The 14,138-nt window shown below is 42.3% G+C and overlaps 1 pseudogene; it reads right to left on the bottom strand.

Moving 5' to 3' along the window:
* Positions 1-1,071: 1,071 nt before the first annotated feature.
* On the bottom strand, positions 1,072-2,769 carry LOC116567079 (annotated as a pseudogene).
* Positions 2,770-14,138: the final 11,369 nt, after the last annotated feature.

Here is a 14,138-nt window from a genome sequence, read left to right as displayed (position 1 = left end):
TAGAGCACGAGCAATGTCTAAAATAAGATACATAACACTATAAATCTTTTAGTTCATTTAGTCCCATGTTACTAATTCTGGTTTAGTTTGAACGCAGCTTTAGTTAGTTCTGAAATTTCTTACTCATTTCAGTTCTGATCTTAAAGGTATTGAGTACCTGTGTTGTCCTAAAAGTCCTTTTTATGAATCTCCTTTAAAATAAAACTCATTTGGGCGTCTGGGTGGCTCAGTGGTTTAAGCTGCTGCCTTCGGCTTAGGTCATGATCTCAGGGTCCTGGGATCGAGTCCTGCATCGGGGTCTCTGCTCAGCAGGGAGTCTGCTTCCTCCTCTCTCTCTCTCTGCCTGCCTCTCTGCCTACTTGTGATCTCTCTCTGTCAAATAAATAAATAAAATCTTTTTAAAAAATAAATAAATAAAATAAAACTCATTTTATGGGAGAATTAGAACAATTATAAATGACAAAAAAACTCAGAAATGGGCATTGTTAATGATCTGATTCGAAAGTTCACTATGATACTGTAGACAAAGAAACTCAAGTTATCCTGCGACCCATTGACACATAACAGTTCAATAATTACAATATCAAATGATCTATCAAAACATTAAAACTTTGGGAAATGTATAGAATCTCTAGAATAGTTATAGCACTTACCCAGATGTAGCCCAGAGTTTATCATTTGTTTAGCAGTACTTCCTGAGTAACTTAACATACCAAGGAAAAGCCTAATAAGTTAAAGAGATTTCATTTACAATTTATTTTTGTGTGTGTGTGATTTACACGTCCCCTTTATTTAAAAAAGGAAAAAAAATTAAAGCAATCTTTTCACCTCATGTGGGGCTCAAACTCATGACCCCTGAGATCAAGAGTCACATGCTCCATCAGCTGAGCCAGCCAGGTGCCCCATATGTCTTCCATACTATAGATAATTGAGCCTAATGAAATGAGATCATTTATAATGATTACATAGTAAAACGTTATAGCCAAAAATTTTTAAAGTCCTCATTTTATTTTTTGCAAAGTACTTTTTAAAATTTTATTTCACCAAGGACTAATCCTTATTTTTCTGAGTTTGTCTCATAAGAGAAAAACATGAGAAGTTGCATTTTATTCTAGTTTTTCTGTGGCATTTTCTTCTAGTTTTTCAAGCCCTCGTGTAGTAGCAACTGGTTCAAAATATTGCTTTGTTTCAAAGCACGCAGTTTAGATATATCTTCACTGATGATGGTAATATTTCCATTTTGTTCTGGAGATGTCGGGTCACTTTCACTGTCAGACAGTATACACAGTAGAGTGTCATTTTCATAGGTTGGAAAATAATACTCTGGTTGATCCTATGTCTTTCTTTCAGGAAGAAGTGATGTCTGTTTAGCTTCTTCCATATGAGTCCTTAACTCTGCTTTGGATTTGAATTTCACATGGCAGCCATGACATCTACATCGGTGAATTTGTCTCCAGATGAAATTGACCAGTTTCACTTGCTGGTAGAAGTTTAATCCAAGTTCTGACTTTATTTTGAGGAGATCAAACTCGTGAGCATCCTCCATGTGGACACATAATTTCTCAATGGTTTTTGCTTGCTTTTCACAAAATAGGCAGCAGAGTCAGGGTCTTCTTCCCAGTCAGACCAGTCATCTTCCTGATGGTCTAGCAACTCCTGGTCATCTTCCAGTTGAACTTCCTCCCACAATTTTCCAAGTTCCAAATAACTAATGACATAAAATCGGTCATATTCTCTGATCTTAGGATTAATCCTCTGATGCTGTTTTTTTCTCATATGATCTTTAATTGTATTTTTGTCCCCGAAGGTCTTCTCACAGTACCCGCACTGCAAGTTGTCCAGCTTTTTCTGTAATGTTCATAGAAATTGCAGTTTACAATGTTGTCTGGCAATCCAATGTTGAAAGCATGTTCTCTGGCCATGTGGTTCAAAAGAACAGATCTGATCCTGAAAAATTCCTCACTGCAAAACATACAAATACCATGAAAATGGTTATCGTTTCTTTCTTGCTGCTGTTGTTCCATAATTTCTTTTTTTTCTTTTTTTTTTAAGATTTTATTTATTTATTTGACAGAGAGAGATCACAAGCAGGCAGAGAGGCAGGCAGAAAGAGAGGAGGAAGGAGGCTCCCTGCTGAGTAGAGAGCCCGATGCAGGGCTCGATCCCCAGACTCTGAGATCATGACCTGAGCCGAAGGCAGCGGCTTAACCCACTGAGCCACCCAGGCACCCCTGTTCCATAATTTCTTTCAGTCTCTGTTTCTGAAGTCCTTCTCTAAGTAGTCGATCTTCTGGTAAAACATCACATAACAAAAAGTAATTGTCTTGTTCTTCAAGGGGAGCTCTGGAATTGATTCTTATCACACTACAAAAATCTGTAATGTGCTGTTCAGTAAACCTTTTCCTCCAATATAAAATGTACCTTTGGAAATCAGCAACCAACTTGACATCAGCTATGACCATCTTATGTTCAATAATCATGTGCTTCAGAAATTTGTCTTGTTCATTCAAGGAAAATGTCCTTCACAGAAAATACAGGGCACAGATGGAGAACCTTCTAAGGCAGTGGTGCCACCTGGACTTTCTGGCAGGGAAAGAGGCTCCAGGATACAATCCTTACTGTCCTCATAACTGACACCCCCAACTTTGCTGTGATTGCCCTCCTCCCCTCTGGCAGCAACCCTCTGGGTCTCAGGGGCAGCCATTACTCAGCAGAAGAGAAAAAGGAGGGCCTCCAGCCAGGTCCAGAACCAATGGAAATGTGTCTGGACTTCATTTATAATTTAAATCTTGTCAACACTTGTTAAAATCTTAGAAAGTTTTAAAGCACATGCCTAAATATAATTAGGGATATTTATAAAGACCCAATATAGGCAAAATATAGAAAATGGTTTTTCTGGACAGGCAAAGAGGAAACAACTGTTTGCATTTTCTTCTTAAAAGCAGATCAGTTAACCTAAGAAAACTTTGTCCTTTTGAACAGAGAGAAAACCAGCTTTCTATAAAAGTGTCTTTTTAAAATTTATTTCAATCTTAGTCCGTCATGACCACACTTAAAAAATTCTTTTTCTGAAGATTTCCTTTCACAAAGCTTCTACAACTTTCCTTTGCATTTAGGCTTTGTCCTAAGTCATTTCCTTCCAAACAACCATCTCATTTAGGACAAAAATACCTTCTTCTCCTTCAACAAAATTCATTCCCATTCCTTATATCTTTCTTACATATCTCCTACTTTTCCACATACAGGGTTATTTCCCTTACTTCCATCAGTCTTAGTTACAGTTAGCAGAATTTTGTACTCTTAGAAATACCTAGGGGCACCTGGGTGGCTCAGTGGGTTAGAGCTTCTGCTTTCAGCTCTGGTCATGACCCCAGGGTCCTAGAATCGAGCCCCACATCAGGCTCTCTGCTCAGCAGGGAGCCTGCTTCCTCCTCTCTCTCTGCCTACTTGTGATCTCTGTCTCTCAAATAAATAAATAAAATCTTAAAAAAAAAAAAAGAAAGAAACACCTTGACATCTAGTGATGGCTAAGTATTAACCATTGTGAACTGTTACAACAGAATTCTTTAGAAGACATGTTTACCAACAGATTTAAATATTCTTAGTTTCTTTGCAGTAAGTCAAAGCACAAACCTATGTCCAGTAATTAATGACTTAGCATTTTTTCCTATTTGAAAGATCTACATATCCAACGAATTTAATTCCATTTGTCATTCAACCAAAACTTTAAAGTTTCAGGTTACCAAAGACTTTGAAAGCTATATTAACAATTACCCATGAAAACTTTGAGACAATTAACCATAAGTTTAGTCATCACTTTGCTAACAAACTTCAACAGAGATAACAAGCTTATTTGACCTTGATTCTTGATAGAATAAAAGTTTCACATTTACCACTGATATATCTGTCTGAACTAAACCAACAAACTTAGTTTAAATGCTAAAATATGTTCCACCAGGATCTTTCCCATGGTCAATTTTCACCTGACATGTGGGGAAATCTGGAGTGGGTGGTGGTAGGTCCAATGGGTGCTCTTCTTGCTCCTTGACAGTTGTGCCTGAGGCCCTGAGGATGGTCTAGAAGCCAGTAATGTAGGCCCCACCCAAGGTGGTGCAGAAACAGGAAAAAGGGGGATGGGGAGGCAGAAGAGACAAAGTGCTGCCAGAGGGCAGAGAAAGGGTTCCCGGTTCAGATGATCATCAGCTCCAGAGGAGCAGATGCCATGTTTTCCCGACAACAAGGGTGGGGATAGACAATCCATATTGGGCCACAGAAGACAGGGAATTTTCCCGAAACAAAGGAGGTTTGGCGGCTGCTTGGGAATATTCCTTAAAGTCCCCATCCTGATGGACACCTGGGATCCTGACCTGAGTGGAAGGCAGACGCTTTAACCCATTGAGCCACCCAGGTGCCTCTCCCACTTTCTCTTAAAGGTAAATATGAGAGCCTCTGTTATTTTACATTCTGTTTCTGTCTGGATCAAGTTTCCTGTGGGCTATCAGAGCCCCTATACATGCCAATTACAAAAAACAGGAGCACTCTCTTCCTGCAGCTCAGCTTTAGGGCCCTGGTCAGAGGAGGACTGTGGTCCCCACAATTTCCGACAGGTTCATCCTTGTCCAGAGTTCATCTGCTTTGCTGCCCCTGATGCCCCTGGGCAGGGCCTCCCTTATATGATAGGCTTTGCCTCCTTGCAGCCTTTGGGCTCTTCTACTTGGGTTACAAATGTCCTACTTTGGTCCTTCCTATTAACACAGAATTGGACCCATGGGAGCAGAGTTTGGGCTACCTGAAGCCAAGAATCAATATATGGGAATTGGTCAGGGTGTCTGGGAGCCCCGACCATAATTTTGTAAATGACCTGGACAGTGGGTAGGTCTTAGGGCCCCTCAGAGGGCCAGTTGACCCCAAAGGTGGCCCATTCCAATTCATAGTCCTAGTGGTCCTAAACTGCTTCCGTGATGACTTGTTTTGATCCCATAATCTTTTGAGAATTGCTTCTTAAAATTTTGAGCATACAGTCTAAGACTATAGGTTTTTAAGAGGTTTCCACCATGGTGAGCAGGGAGGCTCTCTTAGCCACCCTGTGTGTTCGGCATGAAGACTACAAAGGGTGGGTGTTCCTCCAAAGGAGAGACCAGTCAGATGCCTCTCTGTCCGCCATCCCAGAGGACAGACACTTGGGTGCCTCTTAGCCTTAGCGAGTCTACACAAACCCCAGACTGGCACCCCAAAGGGGCTCACCTTAGACCCTATGAGGTCACCACGGAAGCAGTTTAGGGCCACTCAGACTCCATAGGCTTCTGGGGACCCTAAGGGTGCCTGTCTGTGGAGCCACAGAATCAGTCCGCCCAACAAGCTAGGTCAAACTGCAACTTCACTTACACATTCACACTGAAGTTATTACAGTTCCTCCCCTCCAGGAGGCCCTGACCTGTGGAATTCCTTCTGGAAATTCCTTCCTGTCCTCCCTTATGGTGGGGGAGTGCAGTTCCTGACCTGAAGGACCTCCCCCCTGGGAGGCCCTACCTGTGAAGACCACTAAGAGGTCTCTGGAAAGTGATCAGTCTCCCTTTCCACCCTCAGGGGTGGGCCTCACTGGGTCCTGGGGCCCCAGGTCTTACCAGAATCCGACATTGGGACCAGGTCCTCACCTGCCAAGTCTCCTTTGAATCTGGGTGGGAACAGGAGGCGCGGGTGTGGGTGGGGGTTAAGGCAACTGGGCAGGAGACTGCGGAAGATTAGGCAGGGTGTGCCTTCTCCCTTACAATCCCTTGTTCAGTCACTGCCCTGTCCTTGCCCCAAACCAGTGGCAACAATGGGCCAGCACACTTGAGTTTCCTGGTCAGGGAACCAAATGTTGCAGAACCTGGACTGGATCCTGGCTGAAGAACCAAGTGGCACTCAGGGACTCTGGAGGATGAGAGGTTTATTTAACACCAGTGGGCTCAGAGGGTGTTGTTCTCCAAAGGTCTGAGCCCCAAGCTCAAGCAGGGAGGGGGATTTATACCCTTCTTCTTCTGCATACTTGGTACTTTTGGTGCACTCAGGAAATGGGGTAGGAAAGAAGAACCTGGAAGAGGTTTGAGACAGGGACTGGAATTCCCTTGTTGATTTGGTCAACCATCTTAGAGCACAGTTTTTCCCTGTCGGGCTCAGGTCATGATCGCAGGGTCAGAGCATCAGGCTCCCTGCTCAGTGGGAAACCTGTTTCTCCATCCCTTAGTCCCCCTGCTTGTGTTCCTGCACTCACTTTCTCTTTCTGTGAAATAAATAGAACATTTTTTAAAATATAAATAAATAGGGGTGCCTGGGTGGCTCAGTGGGTTAAGCTTCTGCCTTTGGCTCAGGTCATGATCTCAGAGTCCTGGGATCAAGCCCAGCATAGGGCTCTCTGCTTGGCAGGAAGACTGCTTCCCCCTCTCTGCCTGCCTCTCTGCCTACTTGTGATCTCTCTCTGTCAAATAAATAAATAAAATCTTAAAAATATATATGTATATATATATGCATATATATATATTTGTTTTTTTTTAATTAATAAAAAAGGAAAGAAAAAACAACTACCTACCTAGAGGCCAGTGTAGGCAGAATAATACTTTCCTCCCCTGCACCGCCAGGCCCTCATCCTAATCCTTGGAACCTATGAATCCTACCCTGCCAGAGACTTTGCAGATGGGATTAAGATTAAGGGCCTCAAAGCGGGGAGATTATCCCAGATTGTCTGTGTGGGCCCAATCATATCACATTAGTCCTTAAAAGCAGAGAAACTTCCCTGGCGCTGGAGAGCTGAGAAAGGAGAAGACTGGCCAGGAGAGGAGATTCAACTCCTAGGACAGCAAGGAATTAAATCCCACCAGTCACGGGAAGGAGGAAGACCACCGGACCTCCCCCAGAACCTCTAGAGAGGAACACAGCCTGTGCACACCTGGATCTTAGCCTCCTGTGACCAGGGCAGACTTGCGACCTACAGAGCTGTGAGATACCAAGTTGGTGTTGTTTAAGCATCCCCATTTCTGGTCATTTGTTATGACCCCAATATAAGTAATAATGCAAGACATAAGCCTCCACTTGAGAGTTCTCATTCAAGTTCACTTTAGGAACAGGTATGCAGGCAAGCCAAAGGAAGTGAGCCTGCTTTGGGGGTTGCTTCTGTTTCTCATTTGTTTCCCTGACCAAGTACAAAGTCTCTGCCTGTCTCTCTGGAGTGACTGCTAGCATCTTCTTTCCTGTGTGACATTCCTCCAGAGTGAGTGGGCCACCAAGCTGCGGCTGTGGGCAGCTCCATGCCTAAGTCAACAAAGAACAGCATGGCAGTTTCTCCACCACAAATCACAGAATGTTGGAGCTGCTTAGGGGCCTTGAGATCATCTAGTCCAATCTTACTGTATACCTGGAAACAGACACCCAGAAAGTTAAAATGACTTGCCAAGAACACTGATACCCAGTGCTTATCCCCAGAGATTCTGATTCAATTGTTCTGGGATGGGGCTTAAGCATTCTTTTTTAAAAGCTGTCCTTTCTAATGGGCCTTTGAATTTTGGCCTGCTCTCAGCACATACTGAATTCTACTTAAGGGTCCCCAGACTAATAACTCATTTCTAATATAACAAAGAGACCAATACCAGTTTTATTACTTGTTGGGAGCCTCGTGCCTAGAAGGGGTTAACCCAATAGAGCAACAGTTCTTGGGAACCTCTTCAACCGAGGACTTTCACTGGTGGCGAGCTAGAGTGCCACCGTGTTTCCCTGGATTGTTATGAGAACATTGTAAGGTTTGGCTTGTTGCCAGTGCAGCTGCTGTCTCAAGACTAAGTTAATAAGGCTCCTGTGTTTTGAGAATATTGAGTTATGGCCTAAGGGTCCAAACCATGAAGGTCAAAGCTGCCTGATATCTCTGCATGGCCAGCTACTCTCAGGCCAAAATAGAAACTAGATGTACAGAAGGCGATTCTCTTACTGTGTGGTATAGTTCAGAACTCTGCAAAATAAACTTTGGCACTTGCTTGATACGTTCGCCTGTGTCCCTCCTGTCCCCACACTCCCTTTCTTCATTCTCCTGTCCTTCCACCCTGTTCCCTCTTGTCGCGCCGGCCGCGACAATTACTGGTTACTATAGGCTTTCACACGACGCAAAGCAAAAGAAAAGTATTTCGTGGGATTTCCACATGTTCTTCCCTAAAAGTTCTCATTTTTCCCTGTGCTTGTCTACTGTTAAGAGTGGGTTAGCATAAGAATGGCCATCCTGAAGGCCAGGAAGCCATTTTACTGAGCATCCCTAACCCGCAGACACTGCGTACATGACTTGAGATAAGAGAAACTAGCTAAAACCTAAAAGAACAACTTAATTATATACCACCAGGGCGGTTAGGCGGTGGCACCACAGGGACCAGATGCTAATGAAAAACAAATAGTTAACTTGCAGAGATCACAATCCTGCAAGACAGGAGTCTCCCTTGGTTTACGAATGTCCTAGTGATTTACAACAAAGAAGCTGTCTTCTCAACAGCCCAATTTCCAGAGAAAAATGGCTCAGTTCCTCGATGATGAGGGAGTAGGAGGCTGGCTGAGAACGGAGTATGGGCTGGCGCCTTGCACCCCCTCTCCACCCACTCCCCTTGGTAATATGTGTGACATTTCACAGGCACCCCTGACTGCCCTACAAGAAGAGCAAATGGTTATCTTGCAGAGATCACAGTCCTGCAAGGCAGGAGTCTCTCTTGGTTTACAAATGTCCTTGAGATTTACAACAAAGAAGTTACCTTATCAATAGCCCAATTTCCAAAGACACATAACTCAGTTCCTCAAGCCCTAATGTCACCCTCCCCTCCATAAAAAACCAAAGGAGACGGAGGTAGAAGGAAAAGTAAATAAAGTTAAATTTCTAAAACCTAAATCTCACTAACAAGGACGTTTGATAGCAGGAATGTAACATTCCACCAGGAGACTCTCAATTGTCTTTATGTTAGTTCCTCATTAGAGGGAAAGTGGCCTTGGCTTGATAGTAACCATGATGAAGTTCTTGAACCTAGGTGAGGTTCGGTGGGGTGAGGTTCGGAGCCTACGGCTAAAGAAAGAATTCTTAAGACGTCTCTGGTGCAAAAAGGTGGTTTATTAGAGCACGGGGACAGGACCCGTGGGCAGGCAGAGATGCGGCTGCGCCGGGCATGTGAGGAATGGCTGGTTATATACACAGGAGTTGGGTAGGTGAGGACAAAGGGTTGTTCAGAAGGGCTATTGGGGTAAAGAAGACTGTCAGGATATTGAAGGCCTGGTTACTATCAAGCCAAAGGCCACTTTCCCTCTAATGAGGAACTAACATAAAGACAATTGGGAGTCTCCTGGTGGAATGTTACATTCCTGCTATCAAACGTCCTTGTTAGTGAGATTTAGGTTTTAAAAGAAATTTAACTTTATTTACTTTTCCTTCTACCTCCGTCTCCTTCGTTTTTTTATGGAGGGGAGGGTTACATTAGGGCTTGAGGAACTGAGTTATGTGTCTTTGGAAATTGGGCTATTGATAAGGTAACTTCTTTGTTGTAAATCTCAAGGACATTTGTAAACCAAGAGAGACTCCTGCCTTGCAGGACTGTGATCTCTGCAAGATAACCATTTGCTCTTCTTGTAGGGCAGTCAGGGGTGCCTGTGAAATGTCACACATATTACCAAGGGGAGTGGGTGGAGAGGGGGTGCAAGGCGCCAGCCCATACTCCATTCTCAGCCAGCCTCCTACTCCCTCATCATTCCCCCCTGAACAATTTTGACCCTTAAATCTTTAAGGTGGTTGAAGGTGGAAGGTCTCATCTTCTGTAACTTCTTCCTGCTCAACAGGGGCGTAGAGTTGTCCCTACCTACTCAGGTCAACATTGATCAGTGGAGGAATGTATAGGGGAGTTACGAAAGGCGGAGGCAGCTGAATCCAGCGCTGACAATGAAGAAGTGTCTTTGCGCGGGGTAAGGATCATCTGCTGTGGTGAAGTCATTGCAGCAATGGAGTCTCGGCACCAAGTAGAGAAACACTGAACAAAGCAACATATTAAGGTTAATAAGGCGATAAGAATGAGAAGCCGGAAAAGGAGATTCCTAATTGTTGGCCATAGTCCTCCTTCAAACCAGGAACTTAACCATTCACTGAGAGAGAGAGAAGGATCTTGTAGGGCCTTAATCTGGGTATTCATATTTTAGTTCTGTGAGTTTTGTGGTAGTCTGGGATGTACACACAACATTCTGCTTTGATAATTGCGCATGTTCCACCCTGTGCTGCTATCAGGACATCTAAGGCCAACCTATTTTCTGGAGTGCCTTGGTATCTGTGAGACTTCAGTATTAAGTAGGGAGATTAGCTGGAGTGGTGATAAATTTTAGTAATGCGCCCATGAATCCAGGCAAATCCTAAAGGGAAATCCTTAACCACCCTGGAGGAAGCCAGGGCCACAGGTTAGTTCCACATATCCAGTGGGTTCCATTTGGAGCTGGCCATCTAATGCCAGGTTGCCTTGCCCAGTCAGTAGCAAACCAGTCAGTAGCCTGGAGTACTATTACTTGGTAACACATTTCTAATGACAGCCATCCTAGATGTCGTGTGTTATTTTCCCAAGTATCATACATATGATTTCTTTGTTCCCAGCATAAAACTGCCTTTTGACTGAGCTGTCCAATCATGGGTGTGAGTCACAAATACATATCCCAGATTTGATATATACCATCCTTAGTATAGCGATAAGGAGGGTTTTGGAACTTAGGCTCATATTTGATTGGGGAGTTATGGCTTGACAGCAATCCCCTTTCCTTCCAAATAGCTCCATGGGCATGTAGTACCAGGAAAGCATATTTGGAATCAGTGTTAATGTTTATTTTTAGGCTTTGGCAACTGCAAAGTGCTAGTGTATACCTAGCTTTTCTTTTTTTTTTTTTTTTTTTTTTCTATGAAAACTACTGTCATCAGTAAACTGTCATTCACATTTTTAACAGAGGCATCTTAAATCTGGCCAAATAGAGTAAGACAGATCAATAACCTCTGAACATTTTTGCTCTATAGAGAAAGAAGTACAGTGGTCAGGTTCAGGCATACAGGTAACTAGGTTTAAAGTCTGACAAGTTTTTAAGTATTATTTCTGGCATATCTGTAAGTATAGCCCAATATTTAATTAGTTGGCCTCCATTATCCACTGATGGCCTTTGAATTCTAAGACAAATCTGGACCTGATGTGAACTCATTAGTTAGGGGCTGTCCCATAGTGAGCTTTGAGGCTCCTTTTATGAGGAGGGCTGTTCTATGCTTAGCTAAAGCATCTGTTTGCAATTGCATCTCAACAGAGGTGGCTTCTAAGATAAATATGACTAAGGGATGGAACCATTAAGTAGCCCTTTGAGTGGTCCAGCCTTAACAATATCCTGATTACGGAGGATCACTGGCAAGTGGGAGAAAACTTGTCAAGATAAGGGGAGTTCCCCATGCATCATCCTATCATATCATAAAGAAAGTGCGGTCATCCATTAGCTCCACAAGTCCATAGTTAATCCTATGGAGTGCGATTGGCTGGCTTTTAGGCAATTTCATTATCCCAGCCACAAACAAGGTGTTAGTTAAGTTATACAATTATAAGGGAATCAATCCCATTTTTCCAGTTGTTTAATCATGTGCCACGGGGTTCTGCTAATATCCCCACAAAATAATAAGATCGACTAAAGAAGCTATTGTGTAACTTCTCTGAAGTTTACCTCAAATTGTTTAGCTTAGGTAAACATTTAAAGACAATCAAATCTAGAATTTAATATCCGTAACGGTGTGTTACTGAACATAATTTTTCTCTCTAAAATAACCCTAATTTCTAGAGATAGCCAAATCAGGACTAATTCATTTGAAAAACAAGTCCAGTTTTAACAAACTTGGCCTAATTATTTACATAAGCTCAGCAAGAACAGTGCATGATCATATAGATCTTTTAGAATCTGCTTTGCTGGAACTTTTTATAAGGAATCTCTAGATTGAACGTTTAGTAGCCTCTCCAGGCCAGAAGCCAAGCCACGAACTTGCCATCAGGCATGCCTGCAATACCTGTCGATTTGGGCGAATGCCTCTTCATGAGACTCTGCGCCTACCAAGGAGTGACATTCTTTACTCACCTGGTGAGGCTGCTGGGAACTCTGTAAGCAAGGTATCAGGCCAACAGTCCCAAGAGGCTTTATGGCTCCAGGTTTCATAAAGTCAACCTTAGTTCCTTAAAGCTGTCTGATCATATCTGAGTCTATGCATGTCTTTCTCAAGTATGACATTCCAGTCAAAGCCTTGGTAAAATAACCCATGTTTCCAATGATGTCCTGTTACAAGGAGAAAAGATTCTTATTGAACTTATGCAAATGACTGATTGCCATGGAAGAAAGAATACTTACACAGACCTTTTGGTTTCAGAGGGTTCAGATAGAGAGAAAATTTGAATGCCTTGAGCACTTTTACATCTCTGTAAGTTACAGATAACTTAAGAAAAAGTATCCCTAGTCTGGAAGAGCAAACATTAGAGAACCAGCAATGTCTAAAACAAGACAAAACATTAAGAGACACAACACTATAATCTTGTAGTTCATTTAGTCCCATGTTACTAAATCTGGTGAATGCAGCTTTAGTTAGTTCTGGAAATTCTTACCCATTTCAGTTTTAGGATTTTCAAGTATATCAAATATCTATTTGTGCTGAAAGTCCTTTATATGAATCTCCTTTAAGATAAAACTCATTTTGCAAAAGAATTAAAACAATTACAAATGACAAAACTCGGAATGGATATGGTTAGAGCTGATGAGACAAGAGTTTACAATTTAGATGGCATGGAAATCAGGTTATTTCTGTGACACATAACATTTCCATAATTACAATATCAAGTGATGATCTCTCAAAACATTAAAACTTTAGGAAATGCATAGAATCTCGAGAATAATTATAGCATTTTCCCAAATGTAACCCAAGGTTTATCATTGGTTTAAATCTTGTCAACAATTGCTAAAACCTTAGAAAGTTTTAAAACACATGCCTAAATATAATTAGGGATGTTAAACACCTGATAAAACAAAACATAGGAACTGAATTTTCCGGGCAGGCAAAGAGAAAACCATTTACACTTTTTAACAGATCAATTAGCTAAGAAAACTTTGCCCTTTTAAACAGAAAGAAAACCAGCTTTTTATACCAGTGTCTTTCCCTTTTTTATTTTATTTCTAAGTGTGCAGTCTTAAGATAGGAGTTTTCTGGGTTTCCCTCCTATCATGAATGATGTCACAGACAAGGGATCTTTCCCCTGCTGTACTGTTTGCATCCCTCACGGGAATTTAGGAGCGTCTTAGCTAAGGCCTGTCCGCATAAACCCCGGACCAGGCTACTCCGTGGAGTAGATGACCGATATGCCATATGACGCCCCGTGAGACTCAGGGTGCAGCCCACTCAGACTCCGTAGCCAAAGTGGTGGAGCCATACAGACACATTCACACAGTCAGGCACTCTTCAGATTCAAAAAGGTTGGATACCCTCCCCTTCTGGGCATCTCTGGCTAATGGGAGGTGATCAGTCTCCCCTTTCACTCTTTACAGATTAGAGTGAGTTTCTATGGTTACAGGCAATGGAGGATGGTAACAGGGTGTTTTCGCAGTCCCTCAAGGTTGGGCTGCTTCTTTAATCTCTCAAGGCCAAATGGCCCTTATACTTGGAAGTATAATCTGTGTGGAGGCAGGTCAGGAGAGTGCTAAATCACCTTGGAGGCTGTTTTTCTTTCTTTTTTAGTCTGTCCTGACCATATCTAAAATTTCTTTTGTGAAGATTTCTGTTCACAAATCTTTTACAACTTTCCTTTGCATTTAGGTTTTGTCCTGAGTCATTTCCTTCCAAACAACCATCTCATTTAGGACAAAATTACCTTTTATCTTTTATAAAATGCATTTCCCTTCTTTAAATCTTTCTTACATATCATCTACTTTCCTACAGAGCTTCCCTTATTTCCATCAGTCTTAGTTACACTAAGCAGAATTTGATACTCTTAGAAACCCCTTAATCTCTAGTGAAGACTAAGTATTAACCAATTGTGAACTGTTACAACAGAATTGTTCAGATGGCAAATTTATGAATCAGTTAAGCGCAGAACACGTTTACCAACAGA

This window comes from Mustela erminea, chromosome 10 (assembly GCF_009829155.1).
Source record: "Mustela erminea isolate mMusErm1 chromosome 10, mMusErm1.Pri, whole genome shotgun sequence".
NCBI classification, from domain to species: domain Eukaryota; kingdom Metazoa; phylum Chordata; class Mammalia; order Carnivora; family Mustelidae; genus Mustela; species Mustela erminea.
Note: the sequence above shows the minus strand (reverse complement) of the source record. Positions and strands in the feature narration are given on the sequence as shown.